General features: G+C 35.7%; 1 pseudogene; it reads right to left on the reverse strand.

The window, feature by feature from the left end:
• Nucleotides 1–268: 268 nt before the first annotated feature.
• LOC130022627 (40S ribosomal protein S3a-like) lies at nucleotides 269–6771 on the reverse strand (annotated as a pseudogene).
• Between the last annotated feature and the right edge of the window lie 303 nt (nucleotides 6772–7074).

A 7074-nucleotide genomic window follows, 5' to 3' on the forward strand; every position in this document is an offset into this window, starting at 1 on the left:
ATGAATGAATACTATTGTTGTAACTAAAATTCTATGGTTCCCAGAGAAGAAAGTCTAGGAAATCAATAAAACATGACAAGCCCTCAAAGACTCATTTGCAAGCACACTATGACCGGCTGCTATGAAAGTCAGGCAAGGCTTCTAGAAAAAAAGACATGCTATTAAAACTACTAACTTCAGATCTTAATTATCTTATTATTTCCCTAACTATTTTTTTTTACATCACCAGAAATAAAACTTTTATGTGTTACCAATGAACATATGATTTTCAAACAGATTCTTGGACTGGTGGTTAGTACCCATCAGTCCATTCAACTTTAGCACCTATCTCATCTCCACTAGCTTCTCCTGAATTGCCACCTTCACCATGAAGCTCCATGAATTTTCCTGATTCACACTAGGTTTCTTCAGAATTTTTACTTTTCTAACAAAGACATCATGGAGTGGGTAAATAGACTGGCAAGCTTTTCTATGTCTTTCTCAATGCTGTCTGAATCAATTTATTGACCACCTCTTTTAAGTCATTTGTCTGCACCTCTGGAATCATGATCTCCATCATCTTCTTCTGAATCCGGCGAACCTGCTGATGCTGAGCATAAAGAGGTCTTCTGAATCTGGTTATTGCGATTCTTAGTGAGACCAACACACAATAGACGAAGCAAATAACCATCGTTAATCTTGACATCAACATGAGTCTCAATCATGGTCTTCCATTTTTTGACCATGGAGTCCATTTTGTCACAGATAAGGTCCATGCCACGGAAGTTTGTCAGGCAGTTTTTGCCCTGAACATCCTACATAATCAGTTTGAATTTCCTAAAAGCAACTTCATCGTTCTGCAGATTAGCAATGCTCACTTCAAATACATGACCCTTGAGACCATCAGATGCAATTTCGGTTCCCTGGGTTCTAGTGACAAGCATTTTCCCAATATTTCTTATATTAAACATCACGGGTGCTTTCAGTCTTTCACGTCATACCAGTCTTTCTTAGAAAATGGATCAACCACTTTCTTCTTGGTTCCCTTTTTGTTGCTTTTGTTAAGGCGCCTGTTTTTGCTGACTGCCACGGTGCATCTCGGAGAGCCAAAAGGATCCCTGAGTCTTTCATCTAGCAACTAACAGTAGTAAATATCTCACTTGCATAAAATGTATCTGATTGCTGCTGATATACTGGGGTTATTCTAGGCATTTAAAAAAATTTAAGTGATCGGGGGCTGGAGCAATAGCACAGCGGGTAGGGTGTTTGCCTTGCACATGGGAGACCCAGGTTCGATTCCCAGCATCCCATATGGTCCCCTGAGCACTGCCAGGAGAGATTTCTGAGTGCGTGAATCAGGAGTAACTCCTGTGCATCGTTGGGTGTGACCCAAAAAAGCAAAAAAAAAAAATTTAAGTGATTAAACTGTGTAATCAATGAAGCAATTAAAGTATACAGTTTAGAAAACTGATGACTATTCTATTCAGTGATAAATAATAATCTAAGTAATATAAATAATAAGAAGAAAACTTTGACATTAATATAAATGAATAAATTGATAATTATTTGAATTATAAATCAAGTTTTTAAGTGTTCAAATTAAAATATTTTAAGGACCTATAATGCATTATTTAAAAGGAGTAGTCTGGGATACTAGATTTAAGTCAGACCAGGTAGTGACTTAAAAAGAAAAGCACAGTTCTTTTGACCATGCTCGCAATTATAGTCTTCTAGACTCCAAATATGAATGAAACCTCTCTCTATTTCTTCATATTGCAAGAAATCTGCATGAATGAAAACACTAGTCGGAGAGACTGGAGATATTTTATTTTTCTCTTAACCTCATCTGTATTTAGAGAATTGTCAGCTCATGCTGAGGAGGTTTCTACTGTTATGTTACCTCCATTGTGAATTTCAAAGTTAAAGCACACTTTTCAGGGCAAGGCTTTGTGATTAGGTGGTCCAAAGCTCCAATCAGTACAGAAAACTTATTATTTCTTTGATGCTTTCTCCTGATAGTCTTTGCAATCTTTGGATTTCTGTGCATCTGATGCATATTACTTCAGTATCAGCTACATTTCACAGAAAGCATTGGCTGAATTGAGGAAGTAATTCACAGGATTACATGAAATCAGCTTAGGAGGGTAGAAGGTGGCACAGAATAGAGAGGGGTTGCTGCTGTCCTCTCATACATAAACACACTCTACTGCTAAAGTGGTAAAGGTGACAGTTCTTGCATGGATGCTGACTTTTCCTAGATTCATCTGTATATTTGGTCCTGCCTCACTCATAATCTAGAATAAGAGCAAGCAATTTTTTTCAGTAGTACTGTTTGGAGTATACATTACTGGGCCCACTTGAGCAAATTGTTAAACATTGGGAGGATAGTGCTACAGTGCTACTGTTTGGAGATTTATGAACCACATAGTGTTCAATGCTATTTACTTCTGTTTTTTTTCTTTCAAGAAAAGGCATAGACAATTTTAAGGTTAGCATGCTTATTAACTTGATTTACAAAACATATCATTAGGCTATATTTGGTTTGTGAACTCTGGTTTGTTGATTCCTCATCTAGAGTAGAATGGGACAGCACTAGTGAGGACAAACTGATGACCGTCATTCTTTTTCCTGAAGACTCACGTTTTTGCTGCCCTGAATACAAACCTTTGGCAAAAGCACAAGTAGGGAGCTGGAGGCTTAAGTCTCCAGATTTCAAAGAAGCATGTTAAATCCTGAGGAACTGAACTTTGGAAGGACTCTACTTGTTTGTTTTATCTTCCTGATACTTTGAAATTATTGTGCTTTCTTCAAAAATTTGCATCATAAGCTTTCACCATGATTTTGATAGAAAGAGTTTTTTTGAGTAGCCCCTGCAATGCACAGGGGTTACTCCTGGCTCATGCACTCAGGAATTACTCCTGGCAGTACTCGGGGGACCATATGGGATGCTGGGAATCGAACCTGCTTTGGCTGTGTGCAAGGTAAACGTCCTACTCGCTGTGCTATCACTCCAGCCCCAGAAAGATTTTCTTATGATAAAGACTTTTATTCCAGGTGAATAGGTCTCAACTAATATGGTAGTACAAGTAAAGGCATCTGAACTTTTGACATCATTTCACAAGAAGCAAGAGAAGGGCAATCAAAAGGAGGAAGGGTATAAAAAGCCACTGAAGGTTTTCATATGTGAGGATTTTTTTTAAATACTTGTTACATGTAAATTCCTAAATCTAAAACATGGGGACTCAAGAGTCATAAAGTTTAGAAATGTATTAAATGAACTAAAATTAGATTCCCAAGTCTTCATCCTACTTACTGAGTAGAGAATATCATTTCAAAGCAGTTATTCAGGTTGGTCTATAAAGACATTCATTCCACTCATAGTGATTACTTCTGACACCACTGGTTCTTGCAGCTCTAGAGTCTAGGAATGTTTAGGTAGACAAGAATCTTGTACAACACCTCTGAGATATTTATGCCTCTACTGCACACTGCCATGGAAAAGTTCACTATCTTCACTACTTTGGGGAAGACAGGGGAGGGTTATAGCTATTATTAGAGATTCTCAGTATTTGGCTCTCTGAAAGTGATCTGAGGACCATATGCAGTGCCAGGATTTTGAACCAGGGTTGAAATTATGGCAGCTTCATGAAAATTAAGTGCCTTATACCCTGTATTATATCCCTGTCTCCAAAAAATCATTATAATTATTTTGATCTCTTAGTCTATTTTTCAATTTTCATATTTTTATAAAAGTATTTTCTGCTAATCCCAGTAGCCATTTATTTGTTGTAAGCTATGTGAAATTATTTGTGTCTAAGGGGGCAGATTTAGGGACTTTTGGGAAACTGGGCAAATTGGTGGAAGGGAGATCATACTGGTGGTGGGATCAAAACTGGAACATTAAATGTCCAAACAACTGTGTTATGAATAACTGTGTAACCCATGGTATTTAAACAAAGTATAAGAAGAAAGGAAAAAATACCACTGCTTAAAAATCTAAAAAAATCTGATAGAAGCACTTATTTCATAAGTGTTTTAAAATTACATGAGATATTCTCATGTCAGCACTTTGCCCCGCATCTAGAAAATCTTGGTGAAAGGTATCAATTAACTCATAATTTTTTTCCTTCTAAATTTTGTTTTATTAAAGCACTGTGATTTACAAAGTTCCTAACAGTTGTGTTTTAGACATACAATGTTCCATCATCAATATTGGTACTGGTGTCAACATCCCTCCACCAGTGTTTCCAGGTTCCCTCTCCCATTCTCCATCTCCAGCCCCAACCTACCATCTTGATAGGCACCAGCTCAGGTTTGGTTTATTGTAATATGAGCTTCACTATTTCAGTGTTGTTGACTCTGTGATTTGGAAATTTAGCTTTATCATTTCTGAACACTACCGATGTACCTAGACCTTTACTCCTAATTGCTTCTCTATTTCCTTTTCTACCACCCAAATTCCTTGTCTTTTCTCTTCCTCCTATACGTTGGGAGCAAGGGTAATCTAGGTGCATGCTCCCAAATTATACACACAGACTTTAAACCACTGCATTTCCTCATCTGGTAACTCTAAATATAAATACCACATATAAGTGATATCCTATGAATATTCTTTTTCTTGGCTTACTTCATTTAATGTACCTTACAGCTCTATCCTTGATGCACAAATAACATGACTTCCTCATTCCTTACAGCTACATAGTATTCTATTGTGTAATGAACCTCATCTTCATGATCCATTGTTCTGTTGTTGGATATCTAGGTTTATTCCAATCTGTTTCTTTTACCACAGAGAAACTCTTTAATTCTATGTAGTCCCATTTCTTTATTTTCTTTTTCTTCTTTATTTTCTGTTTCTTTTACCACAGAGAAACTCTTTAATTCTATGTAGTCCCATTTCTTTATTTTTTATTCTATCTCCTTTAACTGTAGTACTGTACCATTAAAGACATCTTTGAGGTGCAGATCTTGGAGCATTCTGCCAATATTTTCCTCAATGTATTTTATAAATTTTGGTCTTTGATCCATTTTAATTAACTTTTGTATAAGGTGTGAGATAAGGATTATTCTTTCAGTTTTTTTGCTCATGTTAACCCAGTTTTGCCAACACCATTTGTTAAAGAGTCTGTCTTTACTCCATTTCATGTTCTTAGCTACTTTGTAGAAAATTAGCCAATTATTTATGTGGGAGTTTGTCCTTAGATATTCTATTCTGACCCATTGGTAAGAGAGAGTCTATCTTTAGTCCAGTACTACACTATTTTGATCACTATGGCTCTGTGGTTTAGTTACAATATAGTAATGCAATGCCACCTGGTTTCTAACTTTTAAGGATGTTTTTGGCTATTCAGGGTCATTCATGGTTCCACAGAAGCTTTACTATGAACTGTTCTACATCCTTGAAGAATATTATCTGACTTTGGATGAGATTGCATTGAATCTATGCAGTAGTTTAGGTGGGATGGTGCTTTAGAAAATACTGATACTTCTAATCCCAAAAGCATCGAATATTTCTTCCATTTCCTAAGGTCTACTTCTATTTTTTCCGTGTTTTGAGGATTTCATGGTATTGTTCTCCCATGTTTTTCGTTGATTCCTAGGTACTTGATGTTCCTGAATACTATTTTGAATGACATAGATTCTTTGATCCATTTTTCCTCTGATTCATTATTTGTTTATCAGGATATGTCTGTTTGTTTATCAGGATATGTCTGATATGTGTATACTGACTTTCTATATTGATTTATTGGACTATTTTAGGTCTTCTCTGCATAATATCATGTCATCAGCAAATAAAAAATTTTCCTTCCCTTCTAAAACTCTTGATTGCTGTTGCTAGAATTTCTAATACAATGTTGAATAAGAGAGAAGATAGTGGACATCAAGCCTTGTACCTTATATTAGTGGGAATGCTTTAGTCTGGTTTGTCTGCCTCCAGTAGTGACAACTGAGTGTTGAGGTCTCCTACTACTACCATGTTCCCATCCATATGTTTATTTAAGTTGTGCGCGAAAACCTTAAAAGCTTTGCTCTTTGCTGATATATTTGGTCCATGTATGTTGATTAAAATAATACTCCTTAACTAAACAGTAGTGTTAATCCATATATCTAAGTAATTTACTTAGATTTAATGATATATAGTCTGATATAAGTGTAGCTGTTCCAACTTTTTCCTAACAATTGGCTTGTGTAAGTATTTACATCCTTTTATTATAGACTTTGTCTATCCTCTGATTTTAGATGTATTTCTTGTAAGAAACAAATGGATGGATTTTGTTTCCTGAATCATTTCAACTATCCTGTGCCTTTTGATGGAAGTGTTTAGTTTATAGACATTCAGAGAAACTATAGATAAAAAGGGCTATGTTGCCATGTTATTGGGTTTGTTGATTTCACAACTGGCTGTTTGTTTTATATAGATAGTCTTTCTTTTTTCCATTAAGGTCCAACTAAGTTATAGCTAATGCTGTCAGCTCTTGATTGTCTGAGGAAGTTTTCATCCCCTCCCACCTAAATGAGAACTCTGCTGGGTTGCAGACTACACATTAAAAGTTTTTTTTCTGTGAGTAATTTGAATATGTCATTTTACTCTTTTCTTTCCTGTTTCATATGAGAGATATATTGTGATTCTTATTTTATTTACCTTACATTTAAGGTTTTTCTTGATGCTTTAAGAAATATGTGATTCAATTCTTCCTTGAGTCGGTCAAATTTCTCATCTAGTGATTGCTTAATTTCATTGGCCAGTGCTTGCTTAATTTCTGTTGCCAATGTAGTGGGTGCTGATTTCATGTCCTCATAGATAAGACTCGAGAGTTTTATTGGACTTTAGGATTTGCATAAGTTTCTATCTCTGTCTGACTCATTCATTGGATTCTTTTTTTTGTTTTCCCATTCATTCTTCTTTGAGTTTTATGTGGGTTAATATTGGAAGTTTAGATTCCTAGTTACTTAAGAACAGATTTGTTAAATTGTTTATACCAGAGAACTACTAATAATCCCTCTGTTTAGACTATTTTCTTTACCACGTAGTACTATTTTAATGTGACAAAAGGTGTTACAATAGCCACTAGCTGACTGAGATGGTTTTGTGTC

Source organism: Sorex fumeus, unplaced genomic scaffold (assembly GCF_029834395.1).
Source record: "Sorex fumeus unplaced genomic scaffold, SorFum_2.1 ptg000020l, whole genome shotgun sequence".
Classification (NCBI taxonomy): Eukaryota; Metazoa; Chordata; class Mammalia; order Eulipotyphla; family Soricidae; genus Sorex; species Sorex fumeus.